Source organism: Crinia signifera, chromosome 3 (assembly GCF_055691185.1).
Source record: "Crinia signifera chromosome 3, ASM5569118v1, whole genome shotgun sequence".
Taxonomy (NCBI): domain Eukaryota; kingdom Metazoa; phylum Chordata; class Amphibia; order Anura; family Myobatrachidae; genus Crinia; species Crinia signifera.
This window is the reverse complement of record NC_139219.1, coordinates 335,402,298-335,420,703: the sequence shown is the minus strand read 5'-3', so window position 1 is coordinate 335,420,703 and position 18,406 is coordinate 335,402,298. Positions and strand designations below refer to the sequence as shown.

General features: G+C 41.2%; 50 non-coding genes across 50 annotated transcripts; all 50 read right to left on the bottom strand.

Annotated features, from left to right (window-relative positions):
* Positions 1-209: 209 nt before the first annotated feature.
* TRNAA-UGC (transfer RNA alanine (anticodon UGC)) lies at positions 210-282 on the bottom strand. The gene has a single exon. It is a non-coding gene; the product is annotated as a tRNA-Ala (tRNA).
* Positions 283-535: 253 nt separating this feature from the next.
* TRNAV-AAC (transfer RNA valine (anticodon AAC)) lies at positions 536-608 on the bottom strand. The gene has a single exon. It is a non-coding gene; the product is annotated as a tRNA-Val (tRNA).
* A 90-nt stretch (positions 609-698) lies between these two features.
* On the bottom strand, positions 699-771 carry TRNAV-CAC (transfer RNA valine (anticodon CAC)). The gene has a single exon. It is a non-coding gene; the product is annotated as a tRNA-Val (tRNA).
* Positions 772-1,187: 416 nt separating this feature from the next.
* On the bottom strand, positions 1,188-1,260 carry TRNAV-UAC (transfer RNA valine (anticodon UAC)). Its single transcript has one exon. It is a non-coding gene; the product is annotated as a tRNA-Val (tRNA).
* A 253-nt stretch (positions 1,261-1,513) lies between these two features.
* TRNAV-UAC (transfer RNA valine (anticodon UAC)) lies at positions 1,514-1,586 on the bottom strand. The gene has a single exon. It is a non-coding gene; the product is annotated as a tRNA-Val (tRNA).
* A 90-nt stretch (positions 1,587-1,676) lies between these two features.
* On the bottom strand, positions 1,677-1,749 carry TRNAV-CAC (transfer RNA valine (anticodon CAC)). Its single transcript has one exon. It is a non-coding gene; the product is annotated as a tRNA-Val (tRNA).
* A 416-nt stretch (positions 1,750-2,165) lies between these two features.
* Positions 2,166-2,238, bottom strand: TRNAV-UAC (transfer RNA valine (anticodon UAC)). The gene has a single exon. It is a non-coding gene; the product is annotated as a tRNA-Val (tRNA).
* Positions 2,239-3,365: 1,127 nt separating this feature from the next.
* On the bottom strand, positions 3,366-3,438 carry TRNAV-CAC (transfer RNA valine (anticodon CAC)). The gene has a single exon. It is a non-coding gene; the product is annotated as a tRNA-Val (tRNA).
* Positions 3,439-3,691: 253 nt separating this feature from the next.
* On the bottom strand, positions 3,692-3,764 carry TRNAV-CAC (transfer RNA valine (anticodon CAC)). Its single transcript has one exon. It is a non-coding gene; the product is annotated as a tRNA-Val (tRNA).
* Positions 3,765-3,854: 90 nt separating this feature from the next.
* TRNAV-UAC (transfer RNA valine (anticodon UAC)) lies at positions 3,855-3,927 on the bottom strand. Its single transcript has one exon. It is a non-coding gene; the product is annotated as a tRNA-Val (tRNA).
* Positions 3,928-4,291: 364 nt separating this feature from the next.
* TRNAV-UAC (transfer RNA valine (anticodon UAC)) lies at positions 4,292-4,364 on the bottom strand. Its single transcript has one exon. It is a non-coding gene; the product is annotated as a tRNA-Val (tRNA).
* A 253-nt stretch (positions 4,365-4,617) lies between these two features.
* Positions 4,618-4,690, bottom strand: TRNAV-CAC (transfer RNA valine (anticodon CAC)). The gene has a single exon. It is a non-coding gene; the product is annotated as a tRNA-Val (tRNA).
* Positions 4,691-4,780: 90 nt separating this feature from the next.
* On the bottom strand, positions 4,781-4,853 carry TRNAV-AAC (transfer RNA valine (anticodon AAC)). Its single transcript has one exon. It is a non-coding gene; the product is annotated as a tRNA-Val (tRNA).
* Positions 4,854-5,217: 364 nt separating this feature from the next.
* TRNAV-UAC (transfer RNA valine (anticodon UAC)) lies at positions 5,218-5,290 on the bottom strand. Its single transcript has one exon. It is a non-coding gene; the product is annotated as a tRNA-Val (tRNA).
* Positions 5,291-5,380: 90 nt separating this feature from the next.
* On the bottom strand, positions 5,381-5,453 carry TRNAV-CAC (transfer RNA valine (anticodon CAC)). The gene has a single exon. It is a non-coding gene; the product is annotated as a tRNA-Val (tRNA).
* A 253-nt stretch (positions 5,454-5,706) lies between these two features.
* On the bottom strand, positions 5,707-5,779 carry TRNAV-GAC (transfer RNA valine (anticodon GAC)). Its single transcript has one exon. It is a non-coding gene; the product is annotated as a tRNA-Val (tRNA).
* Positions 5,780-6,206: 427 nt separating this feature from the next.
* Positions 6,207-6,279, bottom strand: TRNAV-CAC (transfer RNA valine (anticodon CAC)). Its single transcript has one exon. It is a non-coding gene; the product is annotated as a tRNA-Val (tRNA).
* Positions 6,280-6,806: 527 nt separating this feature from the next.
* On the bottom strand, positions 6,807-6,879 carry TRNAV-AAC (transfer RNA valine (anticodon AAC)). The gene has a single exon. It is a non-coding gene; the product is annotated as a tRNA-Val (tRNA).
* Positions 6,880-7,080: 201 nt separating this feature from the next.
* On the bottom strand, positions 7,081-7,153 carry TRNAV-CAC (transfer RNA valine (anticodon CAC)). Its single transcript has one exon. It is a non-coding gene; the product is annotated as a tRNA-Val (tRNA).
* Positions 7,154-7,243: 90 nt separating this feature from the next.
* On the bottom strand, positions 7,244-7,316 carry TRNAV-UAC (transfer RNA valine (anticodon UAC)). Its single transcript has one exon. It is a non-coding gene; the product is annotated as a tRNA-Val (tRNA).
* A 90-nt stretch (positions 7,317-7,406) lies between these two features.
* TRNAV-CAC (transfer RNA valine (anticodon CAC)) lies at positions 7,407-7,479 on the bottom strand. The gene has a single exon. It is a non-coding gene; the product is annotated as a tRNA-Val (tRNA).
* A 416-nt stretch (positions 7,480-7,895) lies between these two features.
* Positions 7,896-7,968, bottom strand: TRNAV-UAC (transfer RNA valine (anticodon UAC)). The gene has a single exon. It is a non-coding gene; the product is annotated as a tRNA-Val (tRNA).
* A 1,127-nt stretch (positions 7,969-9,095) lies between these two features.
* On the bottom strand, positions 9,096-9,168 carry TRNAV-CAC (transfer RNA valine (anticodon CAC)). The gene has a single exon. It is a non-coding gene; the product is annotated as a tRNA-Val (tRNA).
* Positions 9,169-9,421: 253 nt separating this feature from the next.
* On the bottom strand, positions 9,422-9,494 carry TRNAV-CAC (transfer RNA valine (anticodon CAC)). The gene has a single exon. It is a non-coding gene; the product is annotated as a tRNA-Val (tRNA).
* A 90-nt stretch (positions 9,495-9,584) lies between these two features.
* TRNAV-UAC (transfer RNA valine (anticodon UAC)) lies at positions 9,585-9,657 on the bottom strand. The gene has a single exon. It is a non-coding gene; the product is annotated as a tRNA-Val (tRNA).
* A 364-nt stretch (positions 9,658-10,021) lies between these two features.
* TRNAV-UAC (transfer RNA valine (anticodon UAC)) lies at positions 10,022-10,094 on the bottom strand. The gene has a single exon. It is a non-coding gene; the product is annotated as a tRNA-Val (tRNA).
* Positions 10,095-10,347: 253 nt separating this feature from the next.
* On the bottom strand, positions 10,348-10,420 carry TRNAV-CAC (transfer RNA valine (anticodon CAC)). The gene has a single exon. It is a non-coding gene; the product is annotated as a tRNA-Val (tRNA).
* Positions 10,421-10,510: 90 nt separating this feature from the next.
* Positions 10,511-10,583, bottom strand: TRNAV-AAC (transfer RNA valine (anticodon AAC)). The gene has a single exon. It is a non-coding gene; the product is annotated as a tRNA-Val (tRNA).
* A 364-nt stretch (positions 10,584-10,947) lies between these two features.
* Positions 10,948-11,020, bottom strand: TRNAV-UAC (transfer RNA valine (anticodon UAC)). Its single transcript has one exon. It is a non-coding gene; the product is annotated as a tRNA-Val (tRNA).
* Positions 11,021-11,110: 90 nt separating this feature from the next.
* Positions 11,111-11,183, bottom strand: TRNAV-CAC (transfer RNA valine (anticodon CAC)). The gene has a single exon. It is a non-coding gene; the product is annotated as a tRNA-Val (tRNA).
* Positions 11,184-11,273: 90 nt separating this feature from the next.
* Positions 11,274-11,346, bottom strand: TRNAV-UAC (transfer RNA valine (anticodon UAC)). Its single transcript has one exon. It is a non-coding gene; the product is annotated as a tRNA-Val (tRNA).
* A 364-nt stretch (positions 11,347-11,710) lies between these two features.
* On the bottom strand, positions 11,711-11,783 carry TRNAV-UAC (transfer RNA valine (anticodon UAC)). Its single transcript has one exon. It is a non-coding gene; the product is annotated as a tRNA-Val (tRNA).
* A 253-nt stretch (positions 11,784-12,036) lies between these two features.
* Positions 12,037-12,109, bottom strand: TRNAV-CAC (transfer RNA valine (anticodon CAC)). Its single transcript has one exon. It is a non-coding gene; the product is annotated as a tRNA-Val (tRNA).
* A 90-nt stretch (positions 12,110-12,199) lies between these two features.
* On the bottom strand, positions 12,200-12,272 carry TRNAV-AAC (transfer RNA valine (anticodon AAC)). The gene has a single exon. It is a non-coding gene; the product is annotated as a tRNA-Val (tRNA).
* A 201-nt stretch (positions 12,273-12,473) lies between these two features.
* Positions 12,474-12,546, bottom strand: TRNAV-AAC (transfer RNA valine (anticodon AAC)). The gene has a single exon. It is a non-coding gene; the product is annotated as a tRNA-Val (tRNA).
* Positions 12,547-12,636: 90 nt separating this feature from the next.
* TRNAV-UAC (transfer RNA valine (anticodon UAC)) lies at positions 12,637-12,709 on the bottom strand. The gene has a single exon. It is a non-coding gene; the product is annotated as a tRNA-Val (tRNA).
* Positions 12,710-12,962: 253 nt separating this feature from the next.
* On the bottom strand, positions 12,963-13,035 carry TRNAV-UAC (transfer RNA valine (anticodon UAC)). Its single transcript has one exon. It is a non-coding gene; the product is annotated as a tRNA-Val (tRNA).
* A 364-nt stretch (positions 13,036-13,399) lies between these two features.
* TRNAI-AAU (transfer RNA isoleucine (anticodon AAU)) lies at positions 13,400-13,472 on the bottom strand. The gene has a single exon. It is a non-coding gene; the product is annotated as a tRNA-Ile (tRNA).
* Positions 13,473-14,284: 812 nt separating this feature from the next.
* Positions 14,285-14,356, bottom strand: TRNAV-CAC (transfer RNA valine (anticodon CAC)). The gene has a single exon. It is a non-coding gene; the product is annotated as a tRNA-Val (tRNA).
* An 89-nt stretch (positions 14,357-14,445) lies between these two features.
* TRNAV-UAC (transfer RNA valine (anticodon UAC)) lies at positions 14,446-14,518 on the bottom strand. Its single transcript has one exon. It is a non-coding gene; the product is annotated as a tRNA-Val (tRNA).
* Positions 14,519-14,771: 253 nt separating this feature from the next.
* Positions 14,772-14,844, bottom strand: TRNAV-UAC (transfer RNA valine (anticodon UAC)). Its single transcript has one exon. It is a non-coding gene; the product is annotated as a tRNA-Val (tRNA).
* A 90-nt stretch (positions 14,845-14,934) lies between these two features.
* TRNAV-CAC (transfer RNA valine (anticodon CAC)) lies at positions 14,935-15,007 on the bottom strand. Its single transcript has one exon. It is a non-coding gene; the product is annotated as a tRNA-Val (tRNA).
* Positions 15,008-15,208: 201 nt separating this feature from the next.
* Positions 15,209-15,281, bottom strand: TRNAV-AAC (transfer RNA valine (anticodon AAC)). Its single transcript has one exon. It is a non-coding gene; the product is annotated as a tRNA-Val (tRNA).
* A 201-nt stretch (positions 15,282-15,482) lies between these two features.
* On the bottom strand, positions 15,483-15,555 carry TRNAV-CAC (transfer RNA valine (anticodon CAC)). Its single transcript has one exon. It is a non-coding gene; the product is annotated as a tRNA-Val (tRNA).
* A 253-nt stretch (positions 15,556-15,808) lies between these two features.
* On the bottom strand, positions 15,809-15,881 carry TRNAV-UAC (transfer RNA valine (anticodon UAC)). Its single transcript has one exon. It is a non-coding gene; the product is annotated as a tRNA-Val (tRNA).
* A 253-nt stretch (positions 15,882-16,134) lies between these two features.
* On the bottom strand, positions 16,135-16,207 carry TRNAV-AAC (transfer RNA valine (anticodon AAC)). The gene has a single exon. It is a non-coding gene; the product is annotated as a tRNA-Val (tRNA).
* A 91-nt stretch (positions 16,208-16,298) lies between these two features.
* TRNAV-UAC (transfer RNA valine (anticodon UAC)) lies at positions 16,299-16,371 on the bottom strand. The gene has a single exon. It is a non-coding gene; the product is annotated as a tRNA-Val (tRNA).
* Positions 16,372-17,018: 647 nt separating this feature from the next.
* Positions 17,019-17,090, bottom strand: TRNAV-CAC (transfer RNA valine (anticodon CAC)). Its single transcript has one exon. It is a non-coding gene; the product is annotated as a tRNA-Val (tRNA).
* Positions 17,091-17,180: 90 nt separating this feature from the next.
* TRNAV-UAC (transfer RNA valine (anticodon UAC)) lies at positions 17,181-17,253 on the bottom strand. Its single transcript has one exon. It is a non-coding gene; the product is annotated as a tRNA-Val (tRNA).
* Positions 17,254-17,943: 690 nt separating this feature from the next.
* TRNAA-UGC (transfer RNA alanine (anticodon UGC)) lies at positions 17,944-18,016 on the bottom strand. The gene has a single exon. It is a non-coding gene; the product is annotated as a tRNA-Ala (tRNA).
* Between the last annotated feature and the right edge of the window lie 390 nt (positions 18,017-18,406).

Here is an 18,406-nt window from a genome sequence, read left to right as displayed (position 1 = left end):
TCTAAAAAAAGAGCCATTGCATGAAAATGCTTAGCTAAAAATCCATTGTTTCTGCCCAGTTTCGAACTGGTGACCTTTCGCGTGTTAGGTGAATGTGATAACCACTACACTGCAGAAACTTCTCGGAAACTATACCAGACACCAACCAATGTAGGAGGCACTTTCTAAAAACAGAGTCATTGAAGAAAAATGCTTAGGTTAAAAACACTTGTTTCTGCCCAGTTTCGAACTGGGGACCTTTCGCGTGCAAGGCGAAAGTGATAACCACTACACTACAGAAACGTCTTAGAAACTAAGCCAGACACCATCCAATGTAGGAGGCACTTTCTAAAAAAAGAGCCATTGCATGAAAATGCTTAGCTAAAAATCCATTGTTTCTGCCAAGTTTCGAACTGGGGACCTTTCGTGTGTGAGGAGAACGTGATAACCAGTACACTACAGAATCTTCTCGGAATCTATACTAGACACCAACCAATGTAAGAGGCACTGTCTAAAAAAAGGGCCATTGCATTAAAATGCTTAGCTAAAAATCCATTGTTTCTGCCCAGTTTCGAACTGGGGACCTTTCGCGTGTTAGGCGAACGTGATAACCACTACACTACAGAAACTTCTCGAAAACTATACCAGACACCATCCAATGTAGGAGGCACTGTCTAAAAAAAGAGCAATTGCATGAAAATGCTTAGCTAAAAATGCATTGTTTCTGCCCAGTTTCGAACTGGGGACCTTTCGCGTGTGAGGCGAACGTGATAACCACTACACTACAGAAACTTCTCAGAAACTATACAAGACACCAACCAATGTAGGAGTCACTTTCATAAAATAGAGCCATTGAAGAAAAATGCTTAGGTTAAAAACACTTGTTTCTGCCCAGTTTCGAACTGGGGACCTTTCGCGTGTAAGGCGAACGTGATAACCACTACTCTACAGAAACGTCTTAGAAACTACGCCAGACACCATCCAATGTAGGAGGCACTTTCTAAAAAAAGAGCCATTGCATGAAAATGCTTAGCTAAAAATCCATTGTTTCTGCCCAGTTTCGAACTGGTGACCTTTCGCGTGTTAGGTGAATGTGATAACCACTACACTACAGAAACTTCTCGGAAACTATACCAGACACCAACCAATGTAGGAGGCACTTTCTAAAAACAGAGTCATTGAAGAAAAATGCTTAGGTTAAAAACACTTGTTTCTGCCCAGTTTCGAACTGGGGACCTTTCGCGTGTAAGGCGAAAGTGATAACCACTACACTACAGAAACGTCTTAGAAACTAAGCCAGACACCATCCAATGTAGGAGGCACTTTCTAAAAAAAGAGCCATTGCATGAAAATGCTTAGCTAAAAATCCATTGTTTCTGCCAAGTTTCGAACTGGGGACCTTTCGTGTGTGAGGAGAACGTGATAACCACTACACTACAGAATCTTCTCGGAAACTATACCAGACACCATCCAATGTAGGAGTCACTTTCATAAAATAGAGCCATTGAAGAAAAATGCTTAGGTTAAAAAAACTTGTTTCTGCCCAGTTTCGAACTGGGGACCTTTCGCGCGTAAGGCGAACGTGATAACCACTACACTACAGAAACATCTTAGAAACAAAGCCAGACACCATACAATGTAGGAGGCACTTTCTAAAAAAAGAGATATTGCATGAAAATGCTTAGCTAAAAATCCATTGTTTCTGCCCAGTTTCGAACTGGGGACCTTTCGCGTGTGAGGCGAACGTGATAACCACTACACTACAGAAACTTCTCAGAAACTATACAAGACACCAACCAATGTAGGAGTCACTTTCATAAAATAGAGCCATTGAAGAAAAATGCTTAGGTTAAAAACACTTGTTTCTGCCCAGTTTCGAAATGGGGACCTTTCACGTGTAAGACGAACGTGATAACCACTACACTACAGAAACGTCTTAGAAACTACGCCAGACACCATCCAATGTAGGAGGCACGTTCTAAAAAAAGAGCCATTGCATGAAAATGCTTAGCTAAAAATCCATTGTTTCTGCCCAGTTTCGAACTGGGGACCTTTCGCGTGTTAGGTGAATGTGATAACCACTACACTACATAAACTTCTCAGAAACTATACCAGACACCATCCAATGTAGGAGGCACTTTCTAAAAAAAGAGCCATTGCATGAAAATGCTTAGCTAAAAATCCATTGTTTCTGCCCAGTTTCGAACTGGGGACCTTTCGCGTGTAAGGCGAACGTGATAACCACTACACTACAGAAACATCTTAGAAACAAAGCCAGACACCATACAATGTAGGAGGCAGTTTCTAAAAAAAGAGCCACTGCATCAAAATGCTTAGCTAAAAATCCATTGTTTCTATCCAGTTTCAAACTGGGGACCTTTCGTGTGTTAGGCGAACGTGATAACCACTACACTACATAAACTTCTCGGAAACTACACCAGACACCAACCAATGTAGGAGGCACTTTCTAAAAACAGAGTCATTGAAGAAAAATGCTTAGGTTAAAAACACTTGTTTCTGCCTAGTTTCGAACTGTGGACCTTTCGCGTGTAAGGCGAACGTGATAACCACTACACTACAGAAACGTCTTAGAAACTCAGCCAGACACCATCCAATGTAGGAGGCACTTTCTAAAAAAAGAGCCATTGCATGAAAATGCTTAGCTAAAAATCCATTGATTCTGCCCAGTTTCGAACTGGGGACCTTTCGCGTGTGAGGCGAACGTGATAACCACTACACTACAGAAACTTCTCAGAAACTATACTAGACACCATCCAATGTAGGAGGCACTGTCTAAAAAAAGGGCCATTGCATTAAAATGCTTAGCTAAAAATCCATTGTTTCTGCCCAGTTTCAAACTGGGGACCTTTCGCGTGTTAGGCGAACGTGATAAACACTACACTACAGAAACTTCTCGGAAACTATACCAGACACCAACCAATGTAGGAGGCACTTTCTAAAAACAGAGTCATTGAAGAAAAATGCTTAGATTAAAAACACTTGTTTCTGCCCAGTTTCTACCGTCTTAGAAACTAAGCCAGACACCATCCAATGTAGGAGGCACTGTCTAAAAAAAGGGCCATTGCATTAAAATGCTTAGCTAAAAATCCATTTTTTCTGCCCAGTTTCGAACTGGGGACCTTTCACGTGTTAGGCGAACGTGATAACCACTACACTACAGAAACTTCTCGGAAACTATACCAGACTCCAACCAATGCAGGAGGCACTTTCTAAAAACAGAGTCATTGAAGAAAAATGCTTAGGTTAAAAACACTTGTTTCTGTCCAGTTTCTACCGTCTTAGAAACTAAGCCAGACACCATCCAATGTAGGAGGCACTGTCTAAAAAAAGGGCCATTGCATTAAAATGCTTAGCTAAAAATCCATTGTTTCTGCCCAGTTTCGAACTGGGGACCTTTCGCGTGTGAGGCAAACGTGATAACCACTACACTACAGAAACTTCCCAGAAACTATACTAGACACCAACCAATGTAGGAGTCACTTTCATAAAATAGAGCCATTGAAGAAAAATGCTTAGGTTAAAAAAACATGTTTCTGCCCAGTTTCGAACTGGGTACCTTTCTGGTGTAAGGCGAACGTGATAACCACTACACTACAGAAACATCTTAGAAACAAAGCCAGACACCATACAATGTAGGAGGCACTTTCTAAAAAAAGAGCCATTGCATGAAAATGCTTAGCTAAAAATCCATTGTTTCTGCCCAGTTTCGAACTGGGGACCTTTCGCATGTGAGGCAAACGTGATAACCACTACACTACAGAAACTTCTCAGAAACTATACATGACACCAACCAATGTAGGAGTCACTTTCATAAAATAGAGCCATTGAAGAAAAATGCTTAGGTTAAAAACACTTGTTTCTGCCCAGTTTCGAACTGGGGACCTTTCGCGTGTAAGGCGAACGTGATAACCACTACACTACAGAAACGTCTTAGAAACTACGCCAGACACCATCCAATGTAGGAGGCACGTTCTAAAAAAAGAGCCATTGCATGAAAATGCTTAGCTAAAAATCCATTGTTTCTGCCCAGTTTCGAACTGGGGACCTTTCGCGAGTTAGGTGAATGTGATAACCACTACACTACAGAAACTTCTCGGAAACTATACCAGACACCAAGCAATGTAGGAGGCACTTTCTAAAAACAGAGTCATTGAAGAAAAATGCTTAGGTTAAAAACACTTGTTTCTGCCCAGTTTCTACCCTCTTAGAAACTAAGCCAGACACCATCCAATGTAGGAGGCACTGTCTAAAAAAAGGGCCATTGCATTAAAATGCTTAGCTAAAAATCCATTGTTTCTGCCCAGTTTCGAACTGGGGACCTTTCGCGTGTAAGGCGAACGTGATAACCACTACACTACAGAAACATCTTAGAAACGAAGTCCGACACCATACAATGTAGGAGGCACGTTCTAAAAAAAGAGCCATTGCATGAAAATGCTTAGCTAAAAATCCATTGTTTCTGCCCAGTTTCGAACTGGGGACCTTTCACGTGTTAGTTGAATGTGATAACCACTACACTACAGAAACTTCTCGGAAACTATACCAGACACCAACCAATGTAGGAGGCACTTTCTAAAAAGAGAGTCATTGAATAAAAATGCTTAGGTTAAAAACACTTGTTTCTGCCCAGTTTCGAACTGGGGACCTTTCGCGTGTGAGGCGAACGTGATAACCACTACACTACAGAAACTTCTCAGAAACTATACTAGACACCAACCAATGTAGGAGGCACTGTCTAAAAAAAGGGCCATTGCATTAAAATGCTTAGCTAAAAATCCATTGTTTCTGCCCAGTTTCGAACTGGGGACGTTTCGCGTGTTAGGCGAACGTGATAACCACTACACTACAGAAACTTCTCGGAAACTATACCAGACACCAACCAATGTAGGAGGCACTTTCTAAAAACAGAGTCATTGAAGAAAAATGCTTAGGTTAAAAACACTTGTTTCTGCCCAGTTTCTACCGTCTTAGAAACTAAGCCAGACACCATCCAATGTAGGAGGCACTTTCTAAAAAAAGAGCCATTGCATGAAAATGCTTAGCTAAAAATCCATTGTTTCTGCCCAGTTTCAAACTGGGGACCTTTCGCGTGTTAGGCGAACGTGATAACCACTACACTACAGAAACTTCCCAGAAACTATACTAGACACCAACCAATGTAGGAGTCACTTTCATAAAATAGAGCCATTGAAGAAAAATGCTTAGGTTAAAAAAACTTGTTTCTGCCCAGTTTCGAACTGGGGACCTTTCGCGTGTAAGGCGAACGTGATAACCACTACACTACAGAAACATCTTAGAAACAAAGCCAGACACCATACAATGTAGGAGGCACTTTCTAAAAAAAGAGCCATTGCATGAAAATGCTTAGCTAAAAATCCATTGTTTCTGCCCAGTTTCGAACTGGGGACTTTTCGCGTGTGAGGCGAACGTGATAACCACTACACTACAGAAACTTCTCAGAAACTATACAAGACACCAACCAATGTAGGAGTCACTTTCATAAAATAGAGCCATTGAAGAAAAATGCTTAGGTTAAAAACACTTGTTTCTGCCCAGTTTCGAACTGGGGACCTTTCACGTGTAAGACGAACGTGATAACCACTACACTACAGAAACGTCTTAGAAACTACGCCAGACACCATCCAATGTAGGAGGCATGTTCTAAAAAAAGAGCCATTGCATGAAAATGCTTAGCTAAAAATCCATTGTTTCTGCCCAGTTTCGAACTGGGGACCTTTCGCGTGTCAGGTGAATGTGATAACCACTACACTACATAAACTTCTCGGAAACTATACCAGACACCATCCAATGTAGGAGGCACTTTCTAAAAAAAGAGCCATTGCATGAAAATGCTTAGCTAAAAATCCATTGTTTCTGCCCAGTTTCGAACTGGGGACCTTTCGCGAGTAAGGCGAACGTGATAACCACTACACTACAGAAACATCTTAGAAACAAGCCAGAAACTATACGAGACACCAACCAATTTGGTAGGCACTTTCTAAAAACAGAGTCATTGAAGAAAAATGCTTAGGTTAAAAACACTTGTTTCTGCCCAGTTTCAAACTGAGGACCTTTCGCGTGTAAGGCGAACGTGATAACCACTACACTAAAGAAACGTCTTAGAAACTAAGCCAGACACCATCCAATGTAGGAGGCACTTTCTAAAAAAAGAGCCATTGCATGAAAATGCTTAGCTAAAAATCCATTGTTTCTGCCCAGTTTCGAACTGGGGACCTTTCGCGTGTGAGGCGAACGTGATAACCACTACACTACAGAAACTTCTCGGAAACTATACCAGACACCAACCAATGTAGGAGTCACTTTCTAAAAACAGAGTCATTGAAGAAAAATGCTTAGGTTAAAAACACTTGTTTCTGCCCAGTTTCTACCGTCTTAGAAACTAAGCCAGACACCATCCAATGTAGGAGGCACTGTCTAAAAAAAGGGCCATTGCATTAAAATGCTTAGCTAAAAATCCATTGTTTCTGCCCAGTTTCAAACTGGGGACCTTTCGTTTGTTAGGCGAACGTGATAACCACTACACTAAAGAAACTTCTCGGAAACTACACCAGACACCAACCAATGTAGGAGGCACTTTCTAAAAACAGAGTCATTGAAGAAAAATGCTTAGGTTAAAAACACTTGTTTCTGCCCAGTTTCGAATTGAGGACCTTTCGCATGTAAGGCGAACGTGATAACCACTACACTAAAGAAACGTCTTAGAAACTAAGCCAGACACCAACCAATGTAGGAGGCACTGTCTAAAAAAAGGGCCATTGCATTAAAATGCTTAGCTAAAAATCCATTGTTTCTGCCCAGTTTCGAACTGGGGACCTTTCGCGTGTTAGGCGAACGTGATAACCACTACACTACAGAAACTTCTCGGAAACTTTACCAGACACCAACAAATGTAGGAGGCACTTTCTAAAAACAGAGTCATTGAAGAAAAATGCTTAGGTTAAAAACACTTGTTTCTGCCCAGTTTCTACCATCTTAGAAACTAAGCCAGACACCATCCAATGTAGGAGGCACTTTCTAAAAAAAGAGCCATTGCATGAAAATGCTTAGCTAAAAATCCATTGTTTCTGCCCAGTTTCAAACTGGGGACCTTTCGCGTGTGAGGCGAACGTGATAACCACTACACTACAGAAACTTCCCAGAAACTATACTAGACACCAACCAATGTAGGAGTCACTTTCATAAAATAGAGCCATTGAAGAAAAATGCTTAGGTTAAAAAAACTTGTTTCTGCCCAGTTTCGAACTGGGGACCTTTCGCGCGTAAGGCGAACGTGATAACCACTACACTACAGAAACATCTTAGAAACAAAGCCAGACACCATACAATGTAGGAGGCACTTTCTAAAAAAAGAGATATTGCATGAAAATGCTTAGCTAAAAATCCATTGTTTCTGCCCAGTTTCGAACTGGGGACCTTTCGCGTGTGAGGCGAACGTGATAACCACTACACTACAGAAACTTCTCAGAAACTATACAAGACACCAACCAATGTAGGAGTCACTTTCATAAAATAGAGCCATTGAAGAAAAATGCTTAGGTTAAAAACACTTGTTTCTGCCCAGTTTCGAAATGGGGACCTTTCACGTGTAAGACGAACGTGATAACCACTACACTACAGAAACGTCTTAGAAACTACGCCAGACACCATCCAATGTAGGAGGCACGTTCTAAAAAAAGAGCCATTGCATGAAAATGCTTAGCTAAAAATCCATTGTTTCTGCCCAGTTTCGAACTGGGGACCTTTCGCGTGTTAGGTGAATGTGATAACCACTACACTACATAAACTTCTCAGAAACTATACCAGACACCATCCAATGTAGGAGGCACTTTCTAAAAAAAGAGCCATTGCATGAAAATGCTTAGCTAAAAATCCATTGTTTCTGCCCAGTTTCGAACTGGGGACCTTTCGCGTGTAAGGCGAACGTGATAACCACTACACTACAGAAACATCTTAGAAACAAAGCCAGACACCATACAATGTAGGAGGCAGTTTCTAAAAAAAGAGCCACTGCATCAAAATGCTTAGCTAAAAATCCATTGTTTCTATCCAGTTTCAAACTGGGGACCTTTCGTGTGTTAGGCGAACGTGATAACCACTACACTACATAAACTTCTCGGAAACTACACCAGACACCAACCAATGTAGGAGGCACTTTCTAAAAACAGAGTCATTGAAGAAAAATGCTTAGGTTAAAAACACTTGTTTCTGCCTAGTTTCGAACTGTGGACCTTTCGCGTGTAAGGCGAACGTGATAACCACTACACTACAGAAACGTCTTAGAAACTCAGCCAGACACCATCCAATGTAGGAGGCACTTTCTAAAAAAAGAGCCATTGCATGAAAATGCTTAGCTAAAAATCCATTGATTCTGCCCAGTTTCGAACTGGGGACCTTTCGCGTGTGAGGCGAACGTGATAACCACTACACTACAGAAACTTCTCAGAAACTATACTAGACACCATCCAATGTAGGAGGCACTGTCTAAAAAAAGGGCCATTGCATTAAAATGCTTAGCTAAAAATCCATTGTTTCTGCCCAGTTTCAAACTGGGGACCTTTCGCGTGTTAGGCGAACGTGATAAACACTACACTACAGAAACTTCTCGGAAACTATACCAGACACCAACCAATGTAGGAGGCACTTTCTAAAAACAGAGTCATTGAAGAAAAATGCTTAGATTAAAAACACTTGTTTCTGCCCAGTTTCTACCGTCTTAGAAACTAAGCCAGACACCATCCAATGTAGGAGGCACTGTCTAAAAAAAGGGCCATTGCATTAAAATGCTTAGCTAAAAATCCATTTTTTCTGCCCAGTTTCGAACTGGGGACCTTTCACGTGTTAGGCGAACGTGATAACCACTACACTACAGAAACTTCTCGGAAACTATACCAGACTCCAACCAATGCAGGAGGCACTTTCTAAAAACAGAGTCATTGAAGAAAAATGCTTAGGTTAAAAACACTTGTTTCTGTCCAGTTTCTACCGTCTTAGAAACTAAGCCAGACACCATCCAATGTAGGAGGCACTGTCTAAAAAAAGGGCCATTGCATTAAAATGCTTAGCTAAAAATCCATTGTTTCTGCCCAGTTTCGAACTGGGGACCTTTCGCGTGTGAGGCAAACGTGATAACCACTACACTACAGAAACTTCCCAGAAACTATACTAGACACCAACCAATGTAGGAGTCACTTTCATAAAATAGAGCCATTGAAGAAAAATGCTTAGGTTAAAAAAACATGTTTCTGCCCAGTTTCGAACTGGGTACCTTTCTGGTGTAAGGCGAACGTGATAACCACTACACTACAGAAACATCTTAGAAACAAAGCCAGACACCATACAATGTAGGAGGCACTTTCTAAAAAAAGAGCCATTGCATGAAAATGCTTAGCTAAAAATCCATTGTTTCTGCCCAGTTTCGAACTGGGGACCTTTCGCATGTGAGGCAAACGTGATAACCACTACACTACAGAAACTTCTCAGAAACTATACATGACACCAACCAATGTAGGAGTCACTTTCATAAAATAGAGCCATTGAAGAAAAATGCTTAGGTTAAAAACACTTGTTTCTGCCCAGTTTCGAACTGGGGACCTTTCGCGTGTAAGGCGAACGTGATAACCACTACACTACAGAAACGTCTTAGAAACTACGCCAGACACCATCCAATGTAGGAGGCACGTTCTAAAAAAAGAGCCATTGCATGAAAATGCTTAGCTAAAAATCCATTGTTTCTGCCCAGTTTCGAACTGGGGACCTTTCGCGAGTTAGGTGAATGTGATAACCACTACACTACAGAAACTTCTCGGAAACTATACCAGACACCAAGCAATGTAGGAGGCACTTTCTAAAAACAGAGTCATTGAAGAAAAATGCTTAGGTTAAAAACACTTGTTTCTGCCCAGTTTCTACCCTCTTAGAAACTAAGCCAGACACCATCCAATGTAGGAGGCACTGTCTAAAAAAAGGGCCATTGCATTAAAATGCTTAGCTAAAAATCCATTGTTTCTGCCCAGTTTCGAACTGGGGACCTTTCGCGTGTAAGGCGAACGTGATAACCACTACACTACAGAAACATCTTAGAAACGAAGTCCGACACCATACAATGTAGGAGGCACGTTCTAAAAAAAGAGCCATTGCATGAAAATGCTTAGCTAAAAATCCATTGTTTCTGCCCAGTTTCGAACTGGGGACCTTTCACGTGTTAGTTGAATGTGATAACCACTACACTACAGAAACTTCTCGGAAACTATACCAGACACCAACCAATGTAGGAGGCACTTTCTAAAAAGAGAGTCATTGAATAAAAATGCTTAGGTTAAAAACACTTGTTTCTGCCCAGTTTCGAACTGGGGACCTTTCGCGTGTGAGGCGAACGTGATAACCACTACACTACAGAAACTTCTCAGAAACTATACTAGACACCAACCAATGTAGGAGGCACTGTCTAAAAAAAGGGCCATTGCATTAAAATGCTTAGCTAAAAATCCATTGTTTCTGCCCAGTTTCGAACTGGGGACGTTTCGCGTGTTAGGCGAACGTGATAACCACTACACTACAGAAACTTCTCGGAAACTATACCAGACACCAACCAATGTAGGAGGCACTTTCTAAAAACAGAGTCATTGAAGAAAAATGCTTAGGTTAAAAACACTTGTTTCTGCCCAGTTTCTACCGTCTTAGAAACTAAGCCAGACACCATCCAATGTAGGAGGCACTTTCTAAAAAAAGAGCCATTGCATGAAAATGCTTAGCTAAAAATCCATTGTTTCTGCCCAGTTTCAAACTGGGGACCTTTCGCGTGTTAGGCGAACGTGATAACCACTACACTACAGAAACTTCCCAGAAACTATACTAGACACCAACCAATGTAGGAGTCACTTTCATAAAATAGAGCCATTGAAGAAAAATGCTTAGGTTAAAAAAACTTGTTTCTGCCCAGTTTCGAACTGGGGACCTTTCGCGTGTAAGGCGAACGTGATAACCACTACACTACAGAAACATCTTAGAAACAAAGCCAGACACCATACAATGTAGGAGGCACTTTCTAAAAAAAGAGCCATTGCATGAAAATGCTTAGCTAAAAATCCATTGTTTCTGCCCAGTTTCGAACTGGGGACTTTTCGCGTGTGAGGCGAACGTGATAACCACTACACTACAGAAACTTCTCAGAAACTATACAAGACACCAACCAATGTAGGAGTCACTTTCATAAAATAGAGCCATTGAAGAAAAATGCTTAGGTTAAAAACACTTGTTTCTGCCCAGTTTCGAACTGGGGACCTTTCGCGTGTAAGGCGAACGTGATAACCACTACACTACAGAAACGTCTTAGAAACTACGCCAGACACCATCCAATGTAGGAGGCACTTTCTAAAAAAAGAGCCATTGAATGAAAATGTTTAGCTAAAAATCCATTGTTTCTGCCCAATTTCGAACTGGGGACCTTTCGCGTGTTAGGGGAATGTGATAACCACTACACTACAGAAACTTCTCGGAAACTATACCAGACACCAACCAATGTAGGAGGCACTTTCTAAAAACAGAGTCATTGAAGAAAAATGCTTAGGTTAAAAACACTTGTTTCTGCCCAGTTTCTACCGTCTTAGAAACTAAGCCAGACACCATCCAATGTAGGAGGCACTGTCTAAAAAAAGGGCCATTGCATTAAAATGCTTAGCTAAAAATCCATTGTTTCTGCCCAGTTTCGAACTGGGGACCTTTCGCGTGTAAGGCGAACGTGATAACCACTACACTACAGAAACATCTTAGAAACGAAGTCAGACACCATACAATGTAGGAGGCACGTTCTAAAAAAAGAGCCATTGCATGAAAATGCTTAGCTAAAAATCCATTGTTTCTGCCCAGTTTCGAACTGGGGACCTTTCACGTGTTAGTTGAATGTGATAACCACTACACTACAGAAACTTCTCGGAAACTATACCAGACACCAACCAATGTAGGAGGCACTTTCTAAAAAGAGAGTCATTGAATAAAAATGCTTAGGTTAAAAACACTTGTTTCTGCCCAGTTTCGAACTGGGGACCTTTCGCGTGTGAGGCGAACGTGATAACCACTACACTACAGAAACTTCTCAGAAACTATACTAGACACCAACCAATGTAGGAGGCACTGTCTAAAAAAAGGGCCATTGCATTAAAATGCTTAGCTAAAAATCCATTGTTTCTGCCCAGTTTCGAACTGGGGACGTTTCGCGTGTTAGGCGAACGTGATAACCACTACACTACAGAAACTTCTCGGAAACTATACCAGACACCAACCAATGTAGGAGGCACTTTCTAAAAACAGAGTCATTGAAGAAAAATGCTTAGGTTAAAAACACTTGTTTCTGCCCAGTTTCTACCGTCTTAGAAACTAAGCCAGACACCATCCAATGTAGGAGGCACTTTCTAAAAAAAGAGCCATTGCATGAAAATGCTTAGCTAAAAATCCATTGTTTCTGCCCAGTTTCGAACTGGGGACCTTTCGCGTGTTAGGCGAACGTGATAACCACTACACTACAGAAACTTCCCAGAAACTATACTAGACACCAACCAATGTAGGAGTCACTTTCATAAAATAGAGCCATTGAAGAAAAATGCTTAGGTTAAAAAAACTTGTTTCTGCCCAGTTTCGAACTGGGGACCTTTCGCGTGTAAGGCGAACGTGATAACCACTACACTACAGAAACATCTTAGAAACAAAGCCAGACACCATACAATGTAGGAGGCACTTTCTAAAAAAAGAGCCATTGCATGAAAATGCTTAGCTAAAAATCCATTGTTTCTGCCCAGTTTCGAACTGGGGAATTTTCGCGTGTGAGGCGAACGTGATAACCACTACACTACAGAAACTTCTCAGAAACTATACAAGACACCAACCAATGTAGGAGTCACTTTCATAAAATAGAGCCATTGAAGAAAAATGCTTAGGTTAAAAACACTTGTTTCTGCCCAGTTTCGAACTGGGGACCTTTCGCGTGTAAGGCGAACGTGATAACCACTACACTACAGAAACGTCTTAGAAACTACGCCAGACACCATCCAATGTAGGAGGCACTATCTAAAAAAAGAGCCATTGAATGAAAATGTTTAGCTAAAAATCCATTGTTTCTGCCCAGTTTCGAACTGGGGACCTTTCGCGTGTTAGGTGAATGTGATAACCACTACACTACAGAAACTCCTCGGAAACTGTACCAGACACCAACCAATGTAGGAGGCACTTTCTAAAAACAGAGTCATTGAAGAAAAATGCTTAGGTTAAAAACACTTGTTTCTGCCCAGTTTCTACCGTCTTAGAAACTAAGCCAGACACCATCCAATGTAGGAGGCACTGTCTAAAAAAAGGGCCATTGCATTAAAATGCTTAGCTAAAAATCCATTGTTTCTGCCCAGTTTCGAACTGGGGACCTTTCGCGTATTAGGCGAACGTGATAACCACTACACTACAGAAACTTCTCGGAAACTATACCAGACACCAACCAATGTAGGAGGCACTTTCTAAAAACAGAGTCATTGAAGAAAAATGTTTAGGTTAAAAACACTTGTTTCTGCCCAGTTTCGAACTGAGGACCTTTCGCGTGTAAGGTGAACGTGATAACCACTACACTACAGAAACGTCTTAGAAACTCAGCCAGACACCATCCAATGTAGGAGGCACTTTCTAAAAAATGAGTCATTGCATGAAAATGCTTAGCTAAAAATCCATTGTTTCTTCCCAGTTTCGAACTGGGGACCTTTCGCGTGTGATGTGAACGTGATAACCACTACACTATAGAAACTTGAAAAAAGTTTCGAACTGGGAAGAAAAATGCTTAGGTTAAAAACACTTGTTTCTGCCCAGTTTTTACCGTTTTAGAAACTAAGCCAGACACCATCCAATGTAGGAGGCATTTTCTAAAAAAAGAGCCATTGCATGAAAATGCTTAGCTAAAAATCCATTGTTTCTGCCCAGTTTCGAACTGGGGACCGTTTGTGTGTGAGGCGAACGTGATAACCACTACACTACAGAAAATTCCCAGAAACTATACTAGACACCAACCAATGTAGGAGTTACTTTCATAAAATAGAGCCATTGAAGAAAAATGCTTAGGTTCAAAAAACTTGTTTCTGCCCAGTTTCGAACTGGAGACCTTTCGCGTGTAAGGCGAACGTGACAACCACTTCACTACAGAAACATCTTAGAAACAAAGCCAGACACCATACAATGTAGGAGGCACTTTCTAAAAAAAGAGCCATTGCATGAAAATGCTTAGCTAAAAATCCATTGTTTCTGCCCAGTTTCGAACTGGGACCTTTCGCGTGTGAGGCGAACGTGATAACCACTACACTACAGAAACTTCTCAGAAACTATACTAGACACCAACCAATGTAGGAGTCAATTCATAAAATAGAGCCATTGAAGAAAAATGCTTAGGTTAAAAAAACTTGTTTCTGCCCAGTTTCGAACTGGGGACCTTTCGCGTGTAAGGCGAACGTGATAACCACTACACTACAGAAACATCTTAGAAACAAAGCCAGACACCATCCAATGTAGGAGGCATTTTCTAAAAAAAGAGCCATTGCATGAAAAAGGTTAGCTAAAAATGCATTGTTTCTGCCCAGTTTCGAACTGGGGACCTTTCGCGTGTGAGGCGAACGTGATAACCACTACACTACAGAAAATTCCCAGAAACTATACTAGACACCAACCAATGTAGGAGTTACTTTCATAAAATAGAGCCATTGAAGAAAAATGCTTAGGTTCAAAAAACTTGTTTCTGCCCAGTTTCGAACTGGGGACCTTTCGCGTGTAAGGCGAACGTGATAACCACTACACTACAGAAACATCTTAGAAACAAAGCCAGACACCATCCAATGTAGGAGGCACTTTCTAAAAAAAGAGCCATTGCATGAAAAAGGTTAGCTAAAAATCCATTGTTTCTGCCCAGTTTCGAACTGGGGACCTTTCGCGTGTGAGGCGAACGTGATAACCACTACACTACAGAAACTTCTCGGAAACTATACCAGACACCAACCAATGTAGGAGGCACTTTCTAAAAACAGAGTCATTGAAGAAAAATGCTTAGGTTAAAAACACTTGTTTCTGCCCAGTTTCTACCGTCTTAGAAACTAAGCCAGACACCATCCAATGTAGGAGGCACTGTCTAAAAAAAGGGCCATTGCATTAAAATGCTTAGCTAAAATTCCATTGTTTCTGCCCAGTTTCGAACTGGGGACCTTTCGCGTGTTAGGCGAACGTGATAACCACTACACTACAGAAACTTCTCGGAAACTATACCAGACACCAACCAATGTAGGAGGCACTTTCTAAAAACAGAGTCATTGAAGAAAAATGCTTAGGTTAAAAACACTTGTTTCTGCCCAGTTTCTACCGTTTTCGAAACTAAGCCAGACACCATCCAATGTAGGAGGCACTTTCTAAAAAAAGAGCCATTGCATGAAAATGCTTAGCTAAAAATCCATTGTTTCTGCCCAGTTTCAAACTGGGGACCTTTCGCGTGTGAGGCGAATGTGATAACCACTACACTACAGAAACTTCCCAGAAACTATACTAGACACCAACCAATGTAGGAGTCACTTTCATAAAATAGAGCCATTGAAGAAAAATGCTTAGGTTAAAAAAACTTGTTTTTGCCCAGTTTCGAACTGGGGACCTTTCACGTGTAAGGCGAACGTGATAACCACTACACTACAGAAACATCTTAGAAACAAAGCCAGACACCATACAATGTAGGAGGCACTTTCTAAAAAAAGAGCCATTGCATGAAAATGCTTAGCTAAAAATCCATTGTTTCTGCCCAGTTTCGAACTGGGGACCTTTCGCGTGTAAGGCGAACGTGATAACCACTACACTACAGAAACTTCTCAGAAACTATACATGACACCAACCAATGTAGGAGTCACTTTCATAAAATAGAGCCATTGAAGAAAAATGCTTAGGTTAAAAGCACTTGTTTCGGCCCAGTTTCGAACTGGGGACCTTTCGCGTGTAAGGCAAACGTGATAACCACTACACTACAGAAACGTCTTAGAAGCTACGCCAGACACCATAAAATGTAGGAGGCACTGTCTAAAAAAAGGGCCATTGCATTAAAATGCTTAGCTAAAAATCCATTGTTTCTGCCCAGTTTCGAACTGGGGACCTTTCGCGTGTTAGGCGAACGCGATAACCACTACACTACAGAAACTTCTCGGAAACTATACCAGACACCAACCAATGTAGGAGGCACTTTCTAAAAACAGAGTCATTGAAGAAAAATGCTTAGGTTAAAAAACACTTGTTTCTGCCCAGTTTCGAACTGAGGACCTTTCGCGTGTAAGGCGAACGTGATAACCACTACACTACAGAAACGTCTTAGAAACTAAGCCAGACACCATCCAATGTAGGAGGCACTTTCTAAAAAATGAGTCATTGCATGAAAAGGCTTAGCTAAAAATCCATTGTTTCTTCCCAGTTTCGAACTGGGGACCTTTCGCGTGTGAGGCGAACGTGATAACCACTACACTACAGAAACTTGAAAAAAGTTTCGAACTGGGAAGAAAAATGCTTAGGTTAAAAACACTTGTTTCTCCCAGTTTCTACCGTTTTAGAAACTAAGCCAGACACCATCCAATGTAGGAGGCATTTTCTAAAAAAAGAGCCATTGCATGAAAATGCTTAGCTAAAAATCCATTGTTTCTGCCCAGTTTCGAACTGGGGACCTTTCGTGTGTGAGGCGAACGTGATAACCACTACACTACAGAAAATTCCCAGAAACTATACTAGACACCAACCAATGTAGGAGTTACTTTCATAAAATAGAGATATGAAGAAAAATGCTTAGGTTAAAAACACTTGTTTCTGCCCAGTTTCGAACTGGAGACCTTTCGCGTGTAAGGCGAACGTGACAACCACTTCACTACAGAAACATCTTAGAAACAAAGCCAGACACCATACAATGTAGGAGGCACTTTCTAAAAAAAGAGCCATTGCATGAAAATGCTTAGCTAAAAATCCATTGTTTCTGCCCAGTTTCGAACTGGGACCTTTCGCGTGTGAGGCGAACGTGATAACCACTACACTACAGAAACTTCTCAGAAACTATACTAGACACCAACCAATGTAGGAGTCACTTTCATAAAATAGAGCCATTGAAGAAAAATGCTTAGGTTAAAAAAACTTGTTTCTGCCCAGTTTCGAACTGGGGACCTTTCGCGTGTAAGGCGAACGTGATAACCACTACACTACAGAAACGTCTTAGAAACTCAGCCAGACACCATCCAATGTAGGAGGCACTTTCTAAAAAAAGAGCCATTGCATGAAAATGCTTAGCTAAAAATCCATTGATTCTGCCCAGTTTCGAACTGGGGACCTTTCGCGTGTGAGGTGAACGTGATAACCACTACACTACAGAAACTTCTCAGAAACTATACTAGACACCAACCAATGTAGGAGGCACTGTCTAAAAAAAGGGCCATTGCATTAAAATGCTTAGCTAAAAAACCATTGTTTCTGCCCAGTTTCAAACTGGGGACCTTTCGCGTGTTAGGCGAACGTGATAAACACTACACTACAGAAACTTCTCGGAAACTATACCAGACACCAACCAATGTAGGAGGCACTTTCTAAAAACAGAGTCATTGAAGAAAAATGCTTAGGTTAAAAACGCTTGTTTCTGCCCAGTTTCGAACTGGGGACCTTTCGCGTGTTAGGCGAACGTGATAACCACTACACAACAGAAACTTCCCGGAAACTATACCAGACACCAACCGATGTAGGAGGCACTTTCTAAAAACAGAGTCATTGAAGAAAAATGCTTAGGTTAAAAACACTTGTTTCTGCCCAGTTTCTACCGTCTTAGAAACTAAGCCAGACACCAACCAATGTAGGAGGCACTTTCTAAAAACAGAGTCATTGAAGAAAAATGCTTAGGTTAAAAACACTTGTTTCTGCCCAGTTTCGAACTGAGGACCTTTTGCGTGCAAGGCGAACGTGATAACCACTACACTACAAAAACGTCTTAGAAGCTAAGCCAGACACCATCCAATGTAGGAGGCACTTTCTAAAAAAAGAGCCATTGCATGAAAATGCTTAGCTAAAAATCCATTGTTTCTGCCCAGTTTCGAACTTGGGACCTTTCGCGAGTTAGGTGAATGTGATAACCACTACACTACAGAAACTTCTCGGAAACTATACCAGACACCAACCAATGTAGGAGGCACTTTCTAAAAACAGAGTCATTGAAGAAAAATGCTTAGGTTAAAAACACTTGTTTCTGCCCAGTTTCTACCGTCTTAGAAACTAAGCCAGACACCAACCAATGTAGGAGGCACTTTCTAAAAACAGAGTCATTGAAGAAAAATGCTTAGGTTAAAAACACTTGTTTCTGCCCAGTTTCGAACTGAGG